Source organism: Erithacus rubecula (assembly GCF_903797595.1).
Source record: "Erithacus rubecula genome assembly, chromosome: 3".
Taxonomy (NCBI): domain Eukaryota; kingdom Metazoa; phylum Chordata; class Aves; order Passeriformes; family Muscicapidae; genus Erithacus; species Erithacus rubecula.
The window spans coordinates 119,570,315-119,591,779 of record NC_136689.1 but is presented as its reverse complement, the minus strand read 5'-3'; the positions used below and the strand labels follow the sequence as shown (position 1 = coordinate 119,591,779).

The following is a 21,465-nucleotide window of genomic DNA, read 5'->3' as shown; positions in this document are numbered from 1 at the left end:
ACCTTCATATTCACTCTTAGAGAAAATACAAGAAGAAAGGGGAAGGATACAAACACAGAGTGATCTAGAACTGCTAGAGGCTGAAAATAAAGGATTCTGCAAAAGCAACTCTCATATAGTGCTCTGGCCACAGCACTGCAAAATATGTATTTTCTAAATTGGAAGGGCTTGGTGACTTTTTATTTGGTGTTTGGGTATTTTCTTTAGTGGCTTTTTTGGTGCTTTTTTATTAAGCTGCTTCTCAGAGACTCCTTGAAAGATCTTGTTCATTACAATTGGTGAGTTTTTTTATTTGCATTTCTTCATCTTGTATTTCATATGCCAGTTTCAGTAACTGATGTGAAAGACCCAATCAGCAAGCTCTGACTGTAACAGATACAAGAGGTTCTCTTCATGCTACTAGACAACATGCATAAGGCACAGCTGGCAGTCTTCTGTTTTCACAGCAGTCAAGATTTTGTTCTATCTCCTACAAGAGGAGTAATGAAAATACTGGGGCATTAAACCTCCTCTTTGATTTTTTAGGCAACATGATGTCTGGAAGAATCTTACCCTGTTGCAGATGAAACAAGGAGCTGTAATGGAGAACAGCCTGTACCCAAGTTTAAAATGCAAAAAGACAAATAAAACAAAGTTCTTATTGTCCACTACAAACAAAGTGGAAAGAAACCAAGACACAAAATAACGACAAGAAATTAATGAGGTGCAAAACATTTAAATGAGGCAAAAAAAGTGATGAGTCATATTGAAAGAAACAGAGATGTCCAGTTTCAGTGTTTCAACAATTTGACAGTTTTACAGCAAAAGAGGGACCATTTAATAAGTAAGTTTGCAATGAACAGGATCACAGATGCATTACATGTAAACAGACAAAACTGCACTAGCTGTGCAGGTCTTTTAGATGGTCTGGGAGAGCTCTTAATCTGCTTCGTGCTGCCTTTGAATTCATCTAACAGACATTCTTAGTGAGCCTTATGAAAAGGTATTTTTAAGATACTGTTGAGAAATTTGCTATGCTTATATATTCTGAGAACCAACACTTTTGAACAAGTAAACTTAGCACACATTTCTTTTGTTTCAGAGTTTTATTTCAAAAGAAATATTTGTGTCAAGGTAAGTTATCAGTAGGAAAACAACTCTTTCCAGCTGGTACAGAACAGAAGCTGTATGGCATCATGTTGCTCTCCAGATATTCACAGCTCTTTTGAGAACCTCTAAATTCTGTTTCTACTTTCTGCTGTAGGAAAAACTTCCCTCTTGCCTTTATTTCTTGGCAGGGCACGTGAGGGAGGTAGTGGTAGTCAGGGAAGAGACAAAGGTAAGAGAACACTCATAAATATTGCAAACTATTGCAGAGACAGAGCAAAAAGGGAAGAAAAAGGCATTTGTCTTCAAATAGATAGTCACTGGTATTTTCTGAGGAGGCAAGACTTAACTCCATTTTTTAGGAATCTTTTCACAGTGGATACAGAAGGAGCTGCTTACAGTCTGGGCCAGTACTGATCTAAACAGCAATATGGAGCACTTTTTGGCAAGTTATCACACATATATATGATAGCTACGAAAAAGCTACAGTGGATAAGTCATAGGTATGAACAGAACACATCTGAATGTTGAACAGTGCTGAAATTACCACTGTTTGCCTGGCATAGGGGAAATTACATCAACTTCTACTTTCATGGTGTATTCAATAGTGTATTTTTTGTAACCTCCAAAATATGTAAAGCCAGCATGTCAGGGTCTCTTTGACAAGATCTTTTTTTCATTAACTGTCAGTGATTTGCATTAATTATAATCCTGTCCTTCAATATACTTCACACTTAAGCTTTGCTTTTTCTACTGTTTTGCCTGGGATTTATCAGATCAACAGACCTTGGTAACCAAGTCATTATATGCAACTTTTTTTGTAGAAGATATTAGATTAGCTTTCTTTTGACTTCTGTAATTTCCTTGCTATTCAAAAAAATTTAAGAGAAGAGTACATAAGCATGGAAGAATAAATGGTGAACATTTTAATTTAAATTTGAATGACACTGTTGGGTTTTTTTAAGTAAGTTTATCCAACAATATGGGACAAATAAATTCCACTCTTTTTGGTAGCTTATATACACTTAGTAGGAGAAAAAGACTAGAAAATTTGTGACAGATGCTATCTGAAGATGAGAATGCCATGAAAGTTCCATAGAAAAATCTCCTTTGAATATAAAACCTCTCTTTCCTATGTCTTCTCCCAGGAAGCTTGAGGAAGGAGTCAAAATCATTTCAGTTATTAGGTGAAGTATCTTTTCAAAAAGACACTGAGTAGTGAAAACTACAAATAACAATTTGGTTAACTACTTTTTGAAATGGGTTACTTGAAGGAACACAATTTTAGCTTCCTCAAAGCACCTGGCAGAAAGTTTGCATGTTGAGATAAGTCTTGTAACTGTAAGTATGTACTTTTTATTCAGCTTCAGAGAGATGGGAAAGCATCAAGTACATCCTCTTCCAAGCAATTGTGGAAATGGAAACTACTTGCCAAAACAGGTATTTTCATCAGCAATTGAGGGCTAAACCATACTATCTGATAGATCCTACTGAATCTGCTCCAGCAAACGAAAGGTTTGAAGCATTACTCAGTGCAAGTAGCAGACTAGCTCTTGTGATTTTAAAAATTACAAGAAATTTAAAAATACCACAACTGTACCTGTAGAAAAAGCAGAAAAATGTAACAGTCAGAGAGACCAAACAATAAAGTTGCATATTTCATGATTACTTTGCAGATTTGTCATGATTACATGTCAGGATGAGACCTAGGCATTCCCATTCTCTGCAGCCTTATTCCAGTTTCCATGGAAAGGACATGCACATGTGCACAGTCCAACTGTGCTATGGATTACCCAGGTGCACATGGTGAGGCAGTCAGCTGGCACTTTAGAGCTTATTCCAGTCTTTGTTTATTCCTGTGGTCTTCAGACACAAAAGGATTTTCAGAGGATGACAAAGGATCCTTCAGGAGTAACTGGTTTTTGTCAGATATAGTTGTGTGCAGATTTCCCAAGTGAAATCAATCAAATGACTACAAAAGCAAGAATTATGTTTTCATCAAGTTTGATGTGAAGCTCTGGAAGCAATCACTAAATAGGGAAGGAGAAATACAAAAAGAAAGCAGCAAGTGTTCTGCTTTGGTTAGGTTCTGAACAATCAAGCACTTGAAGGAATAAAACTTGAATTTAACTGGGGAGAGTTAGCCCTTTCAGCTAACAGACAAGCCATCATTCAGTATGGCCTTGCATGCAACCTTCTTTATTTATAGAACCACATGGATACTAACTTCAACTCTGTCTCACTCTCAGATGTCATTCATGCCACTTTAAATAACCAATAATTCTGGTCAAATGTGTCTAAAACCATCCTCAAGGGTAAGAGAGAAGAGCTTTATACTCTTTACACTCAGCTGATTGTGTGCAGGTACATTACAGCCACTTCAACAATTTTACTTTATCCCTAATAGACTTCTTTTCTATCTTTCTTTATACTTGATCACTCGTAAACCTAAGACCCTGATTCAATGCTTTCAGTAGCTGAAAGGATTTGAAAAATCATCTTTTCTGATTCCTATTTTACATTAACTTCCCACAATTAATGCCTCTTTCTTTAGCTTGCTTTTAGCTTTCAAAGGCTGCTCCTGCATGGAATAAGCCTTTATGCTTTGCTATTTAATCCTACTGAATCTTTTCATGCTTCTCTGAATACTTTTTCCTTTAGTGATACATCAGCTGGGTTAGCTATAAACAACCTTCAAGCCAAATATAAGATTTTGGCTTCCAGTGAGCTGGCTGGTTGGGGAGAACAGTAGAAACCTGTAAGAAAACCCATTACATTAATGGGTTTACATTACATTAAGCCTTTCATCCTTAGCCTGTAAGCGGTCTTTATACCCAAACTGTAAGATAGAAGCATCTAATTAATACCAAGATACATATACATACAGAAAAGATAAAGGAGGGGAAAAGTTCAGAGTGGAGACCACATCTACCTTTACTTTGTGTTACCCAAATTTGCTATTACTAATCTTCATAAAAGGAACTACTCCTTCACTCATACTGGGCTCACGGTTGTTACTTCTGCAGAGATGGCACTTCATATGGAGGAAGGGAGAAAAAAAAGTCAGCCACTGGACAAACAACTAACACATCAACATTACTATGTGCATACAATCAAGATTTTAGATCTTAAGTTTTTGACTTATCCAGAAGGACATGCATTAGAGCCACCCTCCCATTCTTCTGGTGATATTTAACTCCTATTAACAAATTTCCACATCTATATCCTTACTTACAAAAGGATCTCTTATCACAGAGGAGTCTTGGTAACAAAATAAAAGTCTAGTATTTTGGCCATGGTTATCAGAATGTTAATTGCATTATAAATTAACACTATATAGGGACAGTCCAGAAATTTAAAGTGTTAAATTATGACTTATCTTGGATTTTCACATTCCTCGCAAAACCCCACATGTACAAAGTAAAACTACTGAAAGTATCTATACCTATTACTTTGAAAACCATGATACTCCAAAATATTTCTGCTTTCCTTAACAAAGCTTTCAAATATGCTCAAAAACAGAGATAAAGTAGAACACTTGATTTCAATTACTGCTCAATAAACAGAGCAGGAATACTTCAGAAAGGGGGATGGGAAGGTGAAATTTCTTCAAGAGAACAAATGGCAGATATGATTAAGTGTTCAAGAAGAATGCCATTGAAACAACATTAGCTGAAAGACAGGAATCACAGGATGCAGGACACATTGAAAGCTTCCACTGTTTTTGGCAATTGGAACAGAGAAAAGCCAAACAAATTAGCTAAAAAATCTGACCTGCTTCAGCAGTAACCACATCAAAGGAGAGTCAGGTAAGCTAAGAGGCTTCCAAAAGGAGAATTTATTCTCTAAACAACATTCAAATCACTGACTGGAAAATGGCATCTAACCCACAACAATTCCAAGAACAAGTTTTGCCTTGTTCAGAAGAGAAATTGACACAAGTAAAAAATGCACAAAAATCCTTGGCAACAATTTAACAGTCATATATGAAACTGTCCTAAGCCTATCACAATTCAGAGACATTGTTTAACTTATAGCAAAGATTGCCACTCTGAACCTGCTGACAGCCATTCCATACAAAAAAAAACAACCAAACCACCACCCAACCCCGACTCAGAAACTCCATACTTGCCACCAAAATTCATACAAGAATAGAATTATGAAAGATGACACTGAAGAGCAGCCCTGAGAGTGTAATAAATCACAACTAAGCACAGAGACACAGAAGAGCTGGACAGAAGAGCTCACTTGCTAAAAACATGCTTGGACATCAAAATGAACTGCTCAGGTGCTGCCTTAAGCTCAAAAATACACAATGTTCAGATTACACAGTCTGGAAAGCAGACGAAGATTGGGATGTTTTTGGCAAATCTCTTTTCTCCCACTGCAGTAGGAAAAGCAACAAAGCACATCACAGGAAGATGGGCATTCATTTGGACACTGACCTCAGAACACTGCTGAAGTCTTCTTTCTCCTCTGCCTTGTAGTTGGCTTAAGAAATCACATGCAATTGTTTAAGGTACACAAACTGTTAGTCTCCAAATAAACGTTTAAGACACTGGTTAAGAAATATGATGCTACCAAGAGGGACACTACTTTAAGCTCAAAAATTTTACACTAAAATCAGTAGAAAAATATACTCACAAAAAGAGTACCAGTCCCTGTCTCAGCCAGACAAAGAATGCTAGAGGGGGATGGAGGAACAGAAATGCAAACAAAGAGTGGACTTGGAAGACCTAGAAAACTCACACAAAATATATTTGCATAGTGTGTTACCCCACTAGAAACACTGCTTAACAAGCAGAGCAGCAGCCTGTAACGGATGAATGGTCTTCAAAAATTGCTTCTATGAGGCACAAAAGTGAAAGGAAAGAGAATTTTCTGCCTGGAAGCAAACAGCACGGTTCAGCGTGCTGCAGCAGTCATCAGAAATCAGTACCTTTTCCTGGAGACTTGCATAAGTAAAGATCTCCTGCCTTATTGGCTATACAATTACAGGAAAACAACGCTTAAATAACAGCTTTCATCCATTATTTCCAAATATTGTCAGTGAAAATGGAAGTGCTGAAAAGCATTTTGAGATCCTCCATGATGAAAGGGGCCACATAAATAATACATTTCTCCAGTATGTGAAAAAAAGAGAATAGCAAAAATGTTTCTTCTGGCTCTTTGGTCTGTACAGCAAATTTCTAAGCGTGTAGAGTGTACAATTGAAAAATATCTTCTAGAGTGACAATTAGCTAATGAATTATACCATGTAAAACACTTTCAAGTCCTTCCTTAAATGCTAATGAAGTCATTCCCCATTTTTAGCTAATATTAAAAGCCTACTGTTACATGAACATGTAATGAATACTAAAGTATCAGTGAGGAAGTGATATTACATGCTTAAATTTCTTATACAGTATCTGTGTTCCTCCGGGTGCAGGCTATCATGTTCATCTTCTATAAATACCCATTCAAACTTTATCTGTTCTGGAGATGCTTTGTGCACAAGTCGGGGATGACTGAAGGCTTTGCACCTGTTTTTCACCATGTAGCAGGGATTTTGCTTTTGTAAAACTGAAGAGAATGTTGCTATTGCCCCAGTCAGACTCAAGCAATACCACATCAGATACAGAGAGGAAAAATTAAACTTTAAAAGGACACATAGCAGTGGTGGCATTGTTTTTGCATATTGTCACTCAAAGTGAATGACCCTAGCATCAATACAATCCTTACTATCATATAATATTATAGCTGCCATTCAATAAATCAACACCTGTAGCCCCTGCAAGCAAATGAACACATAGGAAAAGGAAGGGAGAGAAGGGGAGGAAAAATGTTCCACAAAGCCTAAAGCTATTCAGAATAACTTAAGAGAACTTCCTACTCAGGGTAGATATTTTTCTTGGAAAAGGTTTTGGTGTTTGTAAACATTATTAGCTAGTATATAAACAAATACATGATAAAATGAGCTTATTTCTCTGACAAAAAGCTGTAGCTCCCTTAGGCTGTAAAGGCATGTTGTAATAATTTTGATAAGTTATGTCTCTTTCTCAAGTCATACAGCTTCTATATTTATGCAGACTCCATTCACATCTCTTATCACGCTTCAACTCCATGAGACCTTACAAATAACAGTTACTTAAAATGCAGCAGTCTATTTTTGGCTTTGTGTGGTTTGTTTTTGGAGTTTTTTTATATAAAGTGTTTCACATTATGTCTGCCTTTTAGAGTCTGAATTATTTTCACATGCTCCAATTCTCATATGTATTAACAAACCTATTCACTTATTTTCTGTTTCCCATGCCCGAGCTCAAGAACATCAACCCAACTCAGTAAAGCTGTCATCATCCAACTGTTTTAAAACAAGAGAAACACAAAACAAAGAAACTGAATTTCTCTGTAAGGCTACACACTACAGTTAGTTCTTTCCTACAATTAAAATGCATTTTTGATATCCAACTATCAACTTTTATGTCTCTTGCTCATGGCACTAGTACCTTAATGGCATGCAAACATATATTGATCCTACAATAAAAAGGAAGCTCACAGGGACACAAGAGATCAGTCCAATTGAAATGTAATTAGTAACTGGAAAAAATATGCATAGTGAAAAAAACAGGAAAGAAAAGAGACACTTATATGAAATTACTGTACTACTAAATAGTTTCTAAATCCTGCACATCAGGAAAAAAAATCAGGAAGTATAAAAATAGTCTTAAAGAATAAATAAAATATTAAATAGAGTTTATATGTACAGAAAGAGTACATACATGAAGATGACTCTGTTCTTGAAAAAGAATGCGACAGAAAATCTTGACTAGTGAGAAACTGAAAAGGAAAAAATTGTTTAACATTACTCACATCATGTCAATTAAAAAGGCGCCCAATTAAACCATTAGGCAACAAATTTTAAGGGAAAACAAAGAGACTTTCTTCCTTACACTCCACATGCTCTGAATCATGCCAAAGGATACTGTGAAGAGAAAACAGATCAACCAAACCCATGCAGTGAGGACACGATGTCTCCTGCAATTAAACATAACAGTGCAAACACTGCTTTATGCCCAAGGAACTCCTAATCAATCTGAGCACCAAACTCTGGGAGACTGTAGCAAAAGATGATGACTCCACCTAATTTAGTCATTACTTATCTAAGCATCCTTCACTGGAATTTTGCCAGCCATCCTATTTTAATAGCAAATTTATGTTCTTATAAGCTACATTGTAATACGACACAGAGTTTTTATTTACTGAACAAAAAGTGTTTTTTGCCCATCCTATAGAATTGGAACTGGCATCTGACAGTCACTGTTCTAACACGAACAACTATTTCTTTAATTTATTAGCAATACTAAATCAAATCAATGCCATCTGTCATGTACCACAAGAAAAAAAAAAAGTTTTGTTACATATTTATTTTTTTTTTAAATCACAAAAAAATCCAGAGCTACTCATACTAGTAGTTATGAGGAGTTTTGTCTAAACTGGAATGAAACATCTTTTGTTCCTTTTTTTTGTTATATTTTTTTTTTCAGTGTATAATTGTGTTGTCTTGGAATTCACTAGCATCACACAGATATTAAGAACTTTCTGGGCCTCAAGTGAGCACCTTGGGAGGGTTGAAGATAGCTGAGTCTGTTTAGTTGGATTGTACTTTAAAATTTATATCTCAGCAAAGTGACTCTTAACAATGAGCTTTTCTTGCTCTACATGCAGATATATGATTTCAAATGACAAATACATTTTTAACTTCCACTTTGACTGGGTTAGACAAAAAAAAAAATCCAAGACAAATGTAGCAAGCTGCAGATCAGAAATATTAGGCAGAACTCTAGAAATTCTTTGAAAGTAAAACTGAAATCCAAGTGACTCATGAGACTGAACTCTCATGAACTCATGAGATTGAGCTCATGAGAACTCATGAGAGAAAACAGGAATTGATGGAACATTTATATACCTAAATTTAATTCAGTGAGTTTAGAAATTATTTTTTATGACAAAAATATACATATATATTAGACAATAGTATTGGTCAAGGTTAAAGTTCTGCAGTTATTTATTTCCCTTGTTTTGAAGTGTGAAAGTGCTGTTGAGCTTGGCCTGAAGGAATTCACTTCAGCTGAGCGCAAGATTTACGAGTGCAGATAATCTGTGTGCTCATGATTTTTGCAGCTCTTGGGGTTAAATAGTTATCCAAAAGGCAGCAGGTATTTCCACAGAACACCTTGTGAAGGATCCAATGACTGCTCACTTGATGAGCATCACAGCTTTGACTCTTCTGTGGAGTTTACCTCTCTCCTACCTACTAACACTGACAATTTAAGTAAAGATGCTGAACAGGAATCAATTTAAGGCTGCTGCTGAAGTAATAATATCCTTTACCAACATGATCCACAGTATTTTAAGTGAGGTTTCACATGTACTATAAACAGTATCATGGAAGGACCATTAATAAGCATCTGTGCTATTTTAAAACAACAGGTGGTGAGATCGTTTCACCAAAGTTATGTGCTCACCATATGTGTGAGTGGAAATACTGTAGGAGGTAGAAGGCAAATGAGTGAATAGTTAGCAAATATATATATATTATATAATATATATAATTATATGGATATATTAAGATCTATATGATCTCATTAAAACTGCAGCACATTTAATGGGCAAGCTAATATCTGCCAAGATAACTTCAATATACCTTTGAATCTTTTGGAATAATCGCTAGAACAAAAATGTGACAAAAAGAAGCAGTCAGAATAAGAGAAACTAAAAATGTATGTTGGCATTAGACCTATTTGCCTATCACATCTGATGAATGATTGGGACACGAGTGCAGAAAGACACACAGAACCGTGCAAATTCCAGACAGTTGCCATAAAGGCAGGTTAAATTCCCCATGAGTCCTGTAAAGGCAAAGAACAAAAATGTATTCAATTTTTAAATTCATTTTAATAAAGGTTAGAAAACAAACCAAATTCCACAAGAGAGAACAACACCCCAGCCCAACATGGGAATTCTTCTACTGGAGCTCTTCCTCATAGTTCATTTTATATTTGGTTCAACCAGGGAAGAAGAGCAGAGACGCCCTGGAATCACTTTACAATCACAGAAATATGACCAGCTCGGAAATGCAGCATGTCTTCAGTATTTTAGGGAAGACAAAAACCACTATCATATCTTACTGGTTCTACCGTAAGAATTAAAGGAAAAAGAAATTTTTTGATCTGGCATTTGGCTGAACATTTGCACCAACTGTCCTATAAGAGTCCATTTTTTGTTACTTTCTACTCTGATGGAATTATATTTTAAGATTGGGATATATACCAGAAACCTTCTTGTACAATCAGATCCTTTTTTGTATAATGTTGTCTTAATAATTTTCTAAGAGTAGACAATCCAGAGGCTTTGTCAGAGCTGGTCTCTCGATGCATCATGAAAGCAATGCATATAAATAGATCCATGCTTGTGCTGCTGTTTACATGCAGTCCCCTTCAAGGGAAAGCCTTCAAGCAGCTTTCTTTTGCAAGAAGCATGCATGAACTTTGCATTTCTATCTCCATATTTCATATTTAACTCAGTGGCTCCTCATGTGGGCTGTGAAGTGCTGACTTACTTGACTGTGTCAAATTCAAAATAAAATTATCAAGACCTATCTTGCTGCCACCATTAATATATTATAAATGGATAAAACTCTTAGTTCTCCCTAATGATTGCTAGCTTGGCAGTTGATTGGGCACTCACATAAAGATTCTCTATTGACTGTTAGTCCAACATGAAATCCATTTGCATAGTAGGAGACAAAGTTTCAGTTTGTCCCTGGCATTTATTTCTCAGAAATAATTTTTTTTCTGTCCTTGAAACAGGAGCTACTGCATGTAAAGAACATACATTTGGAAAGTGTGAGTGCATTTCTTCTTCAAACTAAAAATATAATTACTACTGTTGAAATATTCTTGATTGTTTGAACATGCTAAAGTAAATAGTTTTAAGTTCATTGTGTAATATCTGTCCCCTTTTACCCTGCTCAAGCCTTTTTAAATAGAATTCTTAAATTGGAAAAAAATAATCCAACTGAAAGCCTAGTAACAGCATAAATGAAAAATGACTGGCTCACTCTGAGATATGGTTATTTCAGTTAGTTCAAACAGCACTTCATAACATGATTTTTAAAATTCTCATAAAAATAGAAAATATATTTAACTGAAGTATTTAATCTCAGCCCTTGGAAAGGACTACAAGTGAAATAAAACCTCTGCATCTTCAAGTGCATTCAAGGTCACTGCGTTTTCCAGTTTGTTCTACTGAGGAAACAAGCCTTTCACAAACATACCCATCTGGTCCCCACTAATAAAACTGGGTAAATGAACCTGCTGGTTCAAAGGCTGACAGCAAAGATAATTAAACTCTTACAAATCTGAAGAACAAACCCAGATGAAGAATTCCAAAATAGAAGAACCTCTGAGGAAAAGACAACTAAATCTCAGCTGCTACCCAGTCTGTCTGGCACCAACCAGCTGGCCAACAAGGCTGTTCTTCCAAGTCAGTGGTGATGTTGTCCCAGATCAACCACAATAAAGATGCTTTCCTTTGGCTGGCAGAAGTATGGAAGTTACAGTAACAGAAGGAGCAAGAAGAGTTCTGGGAAAGAAATCTGTAGGAAGTGGATTTACATCAGTTACACCATAACTAAGCTCACATTGATAATTAGATATACTTTTTCTTCTGTGGACGCATGCGCATTACACCATTTGCCGTTAGAGTACACAAGAAAGAACAAAACCAACTCAAGTTTGCAGAGGGGCTCTTGGTTAACCACTCTTCATCTGTGCTACCATATTGTTCTTAAAAAAACATTAATTAAGAGTGTTGAAATATTAGGTTTTCCCGGAAGCACAAAGAGCTAAATTGGCTGTGGTAACAGGTGTCAACATTAGTGAGTACTCATACTACCCTGTGCTTGCAATGACAGATGGGGAGACCATTACTTGATTTCTTCACTTTGGTGAAGAAATGTACTTTATATAGAATGGGTGGGCTAATATGTGAAGCATCTGAACTCAGCTACATTATTTCTTTTTCCAACCAAATGCAACTAGAGAGGAAATCAGCCAAACAATGTAAACACTGCAACTCTGAAACTGTCAGCCATGCTTAATTCTAGAAAGGAAAAACCAATAGAAACATCGTAACCAATTTTTCAAAGTTTTTACAGGAACAAACTAAATGCATGGTAGATGAAAGACACAGGTTTGATAAAATGTTTTTTCTTTCCAGTTTGAAATACATACATTGCATGTGCCATGACATGCTTAAAGCAACAAGCCTATACAGGATCATAGTTAAAGACTGATTCAGAGAAAAGATTTGTCTGTTGGACTGATTTCTGACTCCGCACTTCATCACTCACTCTTTGTTTCAACCTTGTGAAGCCTCAATTGTTTTTTTATACACATTTTCTGTCTCTGTAGCTGTCATTTGCCTTCTGCATACCCAGCAACAGTACTGACTGTATTTAAATATCTTTCCAGAAATAATGACAAGAAATAAACCAATTCCCTGTTTACCTCCCTGAGTATTACTTGTGTCACTCTAGCACCATGACCAGAGGGTTCAGCTACAACCAAGAATCACACAACTGTCTGAGCTTCTCTGTGAACACTTGGGTAACAGGATCCTTGAAGATGAACATACAGGTAAGCAGACATTGAATAAAATAACCTTTAGCTTCCAGTATCCTGCTTTCTTTCTCATTAAGCGATTAATTCCTAATTCTTTACTTGCCAGAGACACAGTCGTTGCTTCCATTTCCAAACCACACAGAGCCATTAACCACTACATACGCAGACCGTGCTTATGCTAACGAGCTGCCTCTGCACGCCAACCTCCTGTACTGCCATACCTGCTTCAGGGCAAGTTTTCTTTTTTTTAAGCAGAACAAAGTTTAAAAATAAAAACAAACCAACCAACAGCACAAAAAAAAAAAAAAAAAAAACCAAAAAAACCCCAAAAAACCACCCCAAAAAACAACAACAACAAAAAAAACCCAACTCAACAAAAACCACCAGTGTATCAGGCACAGAAATAGGTCAGGCAGATTTCTTCCCTTCTTCTCAATTCCAAAACACCATTCATTTGTTAAGACCTATGGACACACCACAATGTGCAATGTTAACTGCCAAGCTACAATATGCATACATTCTTGCTTTTTCCACTTCTACAGGTGATATGACGGAACAGCAACTCACTAATTCTTCCATTAACAATCAAATGCATTAGAATTTTGCTGCTATTTTGTTTGCAGCAAACCTTAGGCTAGATGACAAAAAGGAATAAAGGGGGAAAAAAACCCATGCAAATCTCCGAAAAAACCGACAAAATCCATCTTGGTGTAAGGGCCAGCTCCCCAACTTCTACACTCTTTAATCTCCTGTGAAGCGACTTCCAAATCCAGGAATGCGTACGAGGTGACATCTTTTTTCTGCTTCTGTTGCCCTGCAGCCCTTCTGCCCTAAGATGTCTTCCCCGCCACCCGCGGAAGGCGCACCGGCGGAGCGGAGCGGAGCGCATCCCGCACCTGCCGCAGCCCCGCCGCCCTCGCCCCGTCCCGCGCTGCGCCACCGACGCGGGCGCCGAGAGCAGCGAGCGGGAGCTGGCACCGGGCCACGCCACATCCTGGCCACGGGAGATAAAACGCACCACTGTGGCGCTTCAGAGAGGGCATGCTTGCGGCTTTTGGAGGGAACCGCGGCAGAAGGCAGGAGAGGGAGAGGAGTGGCAGCACGGCTCCCGGCGCTGCCCAGAGCCGGAGCGGGGGCTCGCAGCGGCAGCGCCGCGTTCCTCCGGCCGGGCAGCGCCGCAGCGCTCGCCGCCCGCCCCCGCAGCTCCCGCTCACCTTTCAGCGACCGGCTCAGCGCATCTTCCTCCCTCCCGGCCTCTCTCCCGCAGCGGCTGCTGGTGGGCCCGGAGCCCCGGGGCTCGGCGGGTGCCCGGCGCTGTTCCTCCCTCAGCCGGCGGCAGCTCCCGCTGTCACTTCACCCCCACATCCCGCCGGCGGCGGCGGCAGCTGCTGCTCCTAAATTCACGGCGCTCCGGCGGCATGAAGTCATCCTCCCCGCCCCCTCCGCGGGCCGCCGCACTCCGCTCCCGCCGCGGAGGGGGAGACGGCCCCGCCGCCCGGCAGCCCGAGCTCCGCGGGGCCCCGGCGCCGCACCCGCTCCGGAGGGGCCGCCGCTCCCGCGGGCACACCCGTGCCCGGCTGCCCGGGAGCCGGCGAGGGGCGGTACCGTCTCCCGGGTGCGGTGGCGGCCCGGGGGTCCCTCCCCAGGCACGGCGGCGGGATGGGCCGCTCCGCCCCGGCCGGCCATGCCCTCCCGGGAATGCCCTGCGCGGGCAGCGCTGTTCTCCCGCCCGGCGTTCGGGGCTGAGGGCCCGTTCCCAGCGCTGTGCCCGGCCGTGCCGCGCTGGGGAAAGCGGGAGGGCAAGGTCGCAGCCGAGGGGGAGTGTCCCCGGGGAGAGCTGTGTGCCTGCGTTTGGAGCAAAAGGCGCTGTAATTGTTCGTGCTCGTGTGTGCGCTCCCTATTCCCACTGTCGCCTCCCGGCCTCAGGGCGCTCCAGCACTCCCGAGCTCGTGCCCCTAAAAAAGGCAGCGCTCCCTGGGATGCAGGGCAGCTCCTCTGGCAGGGGCCTCTGTGCCTGGAACGGGAGAACAGAGGACAGACGCTGTGCTGTGCTCAAGGTCACCTGGGCATGCTTCCCCCTTACCAAGGGCGACCTGATATTTCTGAGAGCCAACAGTGGGCAGCGTGTCTATTTTTGTTAGTGACAGAGTGCTGTGCGCATACTGAGTGACCGACAGGCTTGTAGAGAAGGCTGGGCTCCTATCACAGTTTACAACCCCATCACCCATCCCCGTGTGCGGGACAAGCACAGCTATGTTGGTACATAAATGACACCAAGTAGTTTAGTTTGGATTAATAATGCATGGCACCGGTGCAAGCCAAATCATTGTAGTCTGAGAGCTCTTCATATCTTACGAGCAAGGCAGGGTCGAGAGAAGCCGTGCTGGATGAGCTCCCAGGAAAAACAAACACGGGAGTTTCCAAGGTGCTGCAGTTGACCCCGTGGTCAAGTGGTGCCTCAGTTTCAGACTAGACTTACGCTAGAAATGTTGATGATTTCCTTTGTGGCAAGGTCTGAAACGTAAAAAGCTGTTGCAGTGGCCTGGGTATAGGTAGGAAGATCGTCTGTAGTGGTAGAGGAAATCAGCAAGGAAAAATCTCATTAAGGTAAAAAGTTCTTAGTGTCCGAGATGAAATATAAAAGCTCTGAACCTAAGTTCCGTTTTGGAAATTAATTGTGTTTATTTTTATAGTGGTTATGGTATGGCTTTCCCCTTGTGCAGTTCTGCAGTTGCTCTATTTTGGGCTGCTCCTGTTTACTCCCTGCCTTGAACCTCTTTTGTTGATTGGCATTCCAGACCTGAGTGTGCAGCACCGGCAGCATCTCAGCAGTGATATTTAATCCCGGTATTAGGTTGGGTGATTGAAGGCTCATCTCCACATGCACAGAGGAGTTTAGGGGCACTTGGCAGGTGAGGGAGCCAGGTCGGGCAAAGGGAGCCCATGCCCAGCCCCTCCCAGGGAAGCCTCAGTTCCCATGGAGGTGGGGGACACGCCCAGCAGTCAACCAAAAATCTCTGTGTGGGTGTTCCTGCCTAGGGCTACACGACGCATTATGGCATGGATAATAGAGCGTTTGGGGGTTAAGACTTACAGGATGTTTAGGCGAGAACTGAAGACGGGGAAAGGAAGGGATCAAGGTGATATGGGAATGAGCAAGTGTGAGAAAATAGTGGGATGAGGAAGTAAATATGTCTAGTCCAGTGTAAACAAACTGCTGGTGAGTCTGCTTGTCTGGCTATGCCCTGCACCTGATCAGCGCAGTCTCTCCTAGACCAGTCTCCTAGACTAGACTGTTTCTAAATGTTGCTGTGTGAGAGGTCTCCCTGTGCTCTATGTGTGTCTGCATGGGTGTAAGTGCCAGCAGCAAGGGTCACACCTCAGGTTACAGGGACTCATGCCAGAGAGGAGGACAGGATTTCACTGTTCATGCCGTCTGCACTTGATTGTTTATGTGTGTGTTGATCTGTGGGTTTGGCCTTGTGCTTATTTATGTATATGTATATACAGTTGTGTGTACACACTTTCTGTGTGTGCATGCCTGTTAGGAATATGTGTTCAGACTTGCTACTGACTAGGCCTAGGGAAACGTTGCTATGGCAGCCTGTCTTCTATTGGGCTGTACGGTTCAGCAACTCATAGCACAATTCACTAAATGATTAGCATACTAGAAAATCCTAGATCTGTGCAAATGCAGGAATTACTATGATTAAATGTTTATAATTTCTTTGGTAGCGGTAAATTCCAGAGTCAAGAGAAGTAAATGCTCTTGGCCCAAGGGCTTTAATTAGTATTATTCAATATACATGATTGCAAAAAAAAAGGCAATGAATGAGACACCTATAGGATTTTATTTTAGTAGAAAAACATATAGATATTCCTCATTTAGCAGCATTCAAAAATCCTGTTTTACTCAGAGGATATAGTCTTTCATTTAGCAATCGTGGGTTAAATCAATTTAAAATGAATGTCGATATAAATTGATTGAAATCTAAGCATTTCAGCTTTAAAAAGTATGCTGTAGGGAAAATAAAAGGAAATAGTGGGATCTCTTGAATATCTGAATATGGGGAAAGCCTGGAAGTGTCTTTGGTAAGTGAGAACATTGTACAAGGAAGACTGCTTATTTACAAAGGGTGTGACTTAAAACAACGTAACAGAAGTAGCAGGAGGAGAAAGGCACATCATTTGTAAAAATATAAAGAAATCCTAAAATAAAGAAGCCATTTTTTTAGTGAGGAAGGGGTGAAAAATCAAGGCTCTCTTACTCAAACTGAGTACAGGCTTTCCAGTAATTACTGACTGGAATAAAAGGTGAAGCAAAAGAAAAAGAAATGAAGGGGATTAAATGAACGTATAGAAATGGATGTTACTGTTTTCACAGGGAAATTAAAATCAATAGTGTGTTCAAATCAGAGGAGTAAAGCTCCATCTAAATTTGTGAAGTCAGAGTTGCTGCCCCATTCCTGGAGATTGTCAGGCAGTATTTAGGAAATGAAGAGACCTAGGAATTTACAGTTACATGGCCTAATTGGTGATAGCATGCAAGAACACAGCCAGCAGTACAAGAACATGAGACAAGGACCACTGCACACAGGCTTCTTTAAGGTTTATGCTCCCGAAACTGGAGAAAAATTGTTTTACTGAGGTATAAAAAAAGGACTCTCATCTCCCATCCATTTTTTTTTCTGTCTAAATAGCCTACTTCTTATGGACCTGCTTATGTTATTCATGTCTTCCAAAATTCTGATACTTTGGGAGCCTCTGCAGTGCAAACCAATGTGCTGTTTCCTGAAGAGCAAAAATAATTTTTTTATAACCAGTTTATCCTCAGTTTGCCATAACCTTTTTTTCCCCCTTTTAATATTAAACTGAGTACTAATGTACACTTTAATAACGGGTTTTTCTGGATGTCCTCAGACTGCATTTAAATGAAAGCAAGACGATGGATAAACAGTTTTTAATAATTTTTACCAATTTTTTTAACAGATGTGGGAAAAATTTTACATAAACATTCAAAAAATGACTAAAAAGCCAATTGTCACATGTCAACAGCAGTTCAGTTTAAGATACTGAACACTATTTTATGGTTCCCATGGAGAATATAGTAGAGTACAGGAGAATATAGTAGAGTACAGTAATATTCCTACTGGATATCCAAACAGTCTTATGTTGAAATACAGTGTAGGAGTGCACCATAAGAACCCTTAGTTAAACCCCTTAATATGTCAATATCCAGCTGATCCATCTGGAACTGTTTATTTGAAGTAATTTTGGGTCCCACAAATAAAATTATGCACATAATAAAAATTGCTAAAGGCTTTCTACTGAGAAAAGACAATATTTAAAAATCTTGATATTGCACATATTTTTTCTGCAGATATTTTTAAAAAGCAAGTAGAATAAGCTGTTTTTTCTGTGATCACTGTTTCATTTCCTAACTCTTCCTTTCTTTATTTATTCTTTTGTTCCATTATAGCTTTATAAGCTGTTAAGTAAATTAGGTAAATTAACATAGTTTGTTCAGTTAGTTAAGGTTTAATATATATGCCAAAAACAGTGACTCAAAAGTACTATGATGAAGAAGAACATTTCAAGATGAGCTGCAGTGTCAACAATACTCAAATAGACTTCTTTATAACTGAATGATTATCAAGAAAACATTTTTAAAGTAGTGATATATTTCTGCAAACCATTTGGAAGGGAATAATTTTTGAAGTAAATTCTGGTTGATTACTCAACAACTAATAAAATAATATTAATTGAAAAGCATTCAGTAAATTATTTTCTAATCTTCTGCAATAGGAAATTTGAAGCAATGTGATCTTGTTGTACATAGTTTAGAATAACCAAACTCTGGATGGAGACAGCCAGTGTTTCTCAGTATCCTCCTCTTAATGTTAGTTTGAGATACTCAAGTTTTCAAGGTAGGAGCTGTCAAAGATTTAGATTGTACAACATTGTTAGACATGAGTAAAATGCATTGGTAATAATTAATGGCACTTAACAATACTATGAACTTTTGAATTCAGTGCACAGGACTCAGATGAACATTAAGTTACAAGTTATTTCAGCTGGAAGTAATGGTAGTTGGGTGTGTACAGGGGCAGAGCCTGGCCCTGTTCCTCCTTGATGTCAGTAGGAACAGATGTGTTCTCCTTTCTTTACTCTTGGAACTTCCAAAGGAGTCTGATGTTCTTAATTTTTAAGTTGAAACCTGCTTGGGCTCTCTCATTTTCCACTGTCAGATTCATTGCTTGCTTATATGTTTTCTAAAGTTGGTAAGAATATTACAACAAATAATATAACAATCATAACATTTTTTATGCTTAAAAATACATTACTAGAATTGTAATAAAAAGCGTCCTTCCAAGTGGGAAAAATAACTTGTAACAATATGTTGTTGCTATAATGCATATGCCATAAGGGGAGAAGTTAAGACATTAAGCGATCTCAATTCTGGCATGAGCCACAATGTTTTCTGAGTTATTGATTTGTCAGCCTCTGTTTTCTCACATTTTTCAAAGTAGTATGTGAAATCTGTTATTTTTGAAAAAAAAAAAAATACTGTCATGACAATTCTGATACCTGCATAGGTCTTCAGTGTGTTTACTTATGTGAATGGGTATCTAGTGACTTGGTGTAAAGTTGTCCCTGCCCATGGCAGAGAGTTTGGATTAAGTAATCTGTAAATGTCCATTCCAAGCCAAACAATTCTATGATTGTATGACATTAAAGTGAGATGTAGTACTTTACCTTTTGCTTCCATTACTGTTTGTCAACAGTACAAAAAAAAGGAAAAATCCTGACATTGTTCATGCCCTCTTCTAACTCTGTCTTTGCATCCTACTGGATATTCCACCTAATTCCCATCTACAAGTTTCCTATACCAGCCTATTTCTTTGACTGTCTTTAATACAAATTTTAAGTTCTGTAAAGTTTAAATCCTGATTTCAGATTTCTTCTCTTACACCTGTTTTTGGGTTTTTTTTAGTGAAGAAACCCATTTAAGATAAGTCTGTGAGTCCAGGTGCTTGTTATGTAAAAGCCTCTAAAAAGAGATTTGTCCAAAATATTGTCTTCTCTTAATTTACTATGCAGCAGCCTCTTGCAACATAGATATTTAATTAAAAAAAAAAAAAAAAAAAAGGAAAAGATTGCTACTAAAATTTGCAGTGCATAACAGGGAAGAGAGAAGCAAAGACCATGAGAGCTGCCAAAACTCGGTGCCTGTGCAGATGCAGAAAATTTGACAGCAAAAATGTGTCACAGTGTTTTTGTATATCTTTGTTTATTATTCTCTGCCAAAACAATAAAAACCAGCTAAGAAACATGAGAATCCTGTCTATCTCACCAGAGAAAATACGTATTTTTGTAATTCCAGATCTAGCACAACTCATTTCTCAGTAATGTCTCAGCACCCTTAAAACTTTGTCTAAAGTAATTTCTAAAACTAAGATTGCCTGGTTTTGTTCTGTATATTAGGTTTGCTTCCCATTTCCCTTTCTGTATCCCTTTCTGTTTAGTATTCTTGGGAAAAAAAATTCAGTTCAGAAATAAATAAAAAACCTAACTATTTTGGATGGTAACTAATCTCAGTTTTCTAAATAAAAAAAGCTTGTGGGTTTCTTGTCATTTTTTTAATGTTGGTGAGTAGGTGGCATTTAAATATATCCAGTTCTGGTTTTCAAGGCATTTACAGTTCTTGGTTGTTTCTTTGGGTACCATCTTTCGCAACTTTTGAGTAGGTCCTCCTCCTGCCTTTTCTTGTACAAGTGTAATTCTTCCTAACTTTAGTGCTATCAGGACAGAATTGGATATTTGGAGTTCAAGTTGATTGATAAGTCATCATTAGGAATATATTTTATCAGTTAAGACAGCTGTCTATTTCCTGAGAAATCTTTTCTTAGCTGTACAAGTATGTATATTTTGTGATTTTTTAATCTTCCCTACAGACTAAAAAAAAGAAAATTCATTATTAATTGTTGTGCCAAAAGCTGTTTGGGTGGTTTTGCTAAAGCAGTCAGGGTGTTAGGGCTTTCTGCTTAAAAATAATAATTTCCCAAACCAAGTACTGTAGTGATTTTGTATCAATGCTTGTGAATATTCTTTTCCAATTGTATAAAAACTAATTGACTAGTAAGTTTTTTTGGTTTAATTTTGTTTCTTCATTTCTGAGTGTATATTAGAAAATTCTGTAACTGCTGCTTGTGCCTGCCCACTCACAAGCATGATGCCTATATAGGAATCCCACTTTCAAATCACTCTTCTGTTATGATTATGGATTTCTTTGAGTCTCTTTGTGTTTCTAGAGCAAACTGTGTCAGACATGAAACAGAAGAAACAATAGTCTTTTGGAGATTACTTTCTCAACAATAGGTTAGTGGGACATTATTTTGTGTTATAAGGGGGAAAACCAAATGCTGGAAATGTAGAACATTTCAGCAAGAGCTTCATTGAAGGTACAGCTGTCACAAAATTTTTCTGCAAGGAAATTTTTTACAGTCAAGAAAGAAGGGATTACCAAGGAACAGTTTGTAAGATATTTAGTAGGTGTTTTAATGAGCTCAGATATTATTATTGTCATAAACAAGGGAATAAAATGGTACTATCAGTGGAACATTGACATTTTATAATGTGTAGAATTTCATTGTACTTGTGGAGCTATGAACACTCAGATAAAATTATATGATATGGGCCTTGGATGCATAGGCAA

General features: G+C 38.7%; 1 protein-coding gene across 1 annotated transcript in view; it reads right to left on the bottom strand.

Moving 5' to 3' along the window:
* PKIA (cAMP-dependent protein kinase inhibitor alpha) overlaps window positions 1-14,138 on the bottom strand; it is a 46,239-nt gene extending 32,101 nt beyond the window's left edge. The window contains exon 1 of the mRNA XM_079301119.1: window positions 13,964-14,138. The gene's annotated coding sequence lies outside the window, so the exon portion shown is untranslated. The remainder of the gene's footprint in view (window positions 1-13,963) is intronic.
* Between the last annotated feature and the right edge of the window lie 7,327 nt (window positions 14,139-21,465).